This window comes from Wasmannia auropunctata, unplaced genomic scaffold, assembly GCF_000956235.1.
Source record: "Wasmannia auropunctata unplaced genomic scaffold, wasmannia.A_1.0 LD336106.1, whole genome shotgun sequence".
Taxonomy (NCBI): Eukaryota; Metazoa; Arthropoda; class Insecta; order Hymenoptera; family Formicidae; genus Wasmannia; species Wasmannia auropunctata.
The window spans coordinates 9,657,139-9,657,835 of NW_012026784.1; the positions used below are offsets into that span (position 1 = coordinate 9,657,139).

The window sequence follows — 697 nt, forward strand, 5'->3', positions numbered from 1 at the left end:
CAATATTGAAGCAAAAATGATCCTTTTTGCTTCAATGTTGAATAACTCGGTGAAGCAAAAAGGACCATTTTTGCTTCAATATTGAATAACTCGGTGAAAAAAAATCATACAACGCTCAACAAAAAAGCAAATTGAAGGTAAAAATTCACTCTTTCGAAAGCAGTAAACTGCATTTGCATGCGACTTTTTATTCGCGCCATGGAACTTGTCAAATTTCGTAAAAAATTTTGAGATTCGAGTCTCCTTTTTTATCCGTGTAATTCTATGAAAGATCAGTAGGATCGTTTTCTTAAGTATCGATTTGGAAAGTAGAGATTTCAAGCTGTAAAATGCTTTTTTGATCATCTCGGTACGATCATTTTTGACGAAGTTACACTCTCTTGAATTTTGCCTATTTTTGGATGGTAGAGTAAGGTAATCTTTTATTTTTGGCACATGTATTCTATAATTTTAAACTAGACAAGCTTCAAATGAGTGTAACTTCGTCAAAAATGATCGTATCGAGATGTTCAAAAAAGCATTTTACAGCTTGAAATCTCTACTTTTCAGATCGACACTTTAGAAAAGGATCCTATTTATTTTTTATGGAATTACATAGGTTCAAATGAAAATGTGTCAAATCTCTAAAAATGTGTACTAAAATTAAAAGGTTTTATGGCATAAACTAGAAATCGCACACAAATGCAGTTTACTGCTA

At 31.6% G+C, this 697-nt stretch overlaps 1 protein-coding gene across 1 annotated transcript in view; it reads right to left on the reverse strand.

Moving 5' to 3' along the window:
* Positions 1–697, reverse strand: part of LOC105457006 (putative uncharacterized protein FLJ37770) — a 1,358-nt gene that overhangs the window by 342 nt on the left and 319 nt on the right. The window lies entirely within an intron of this gene.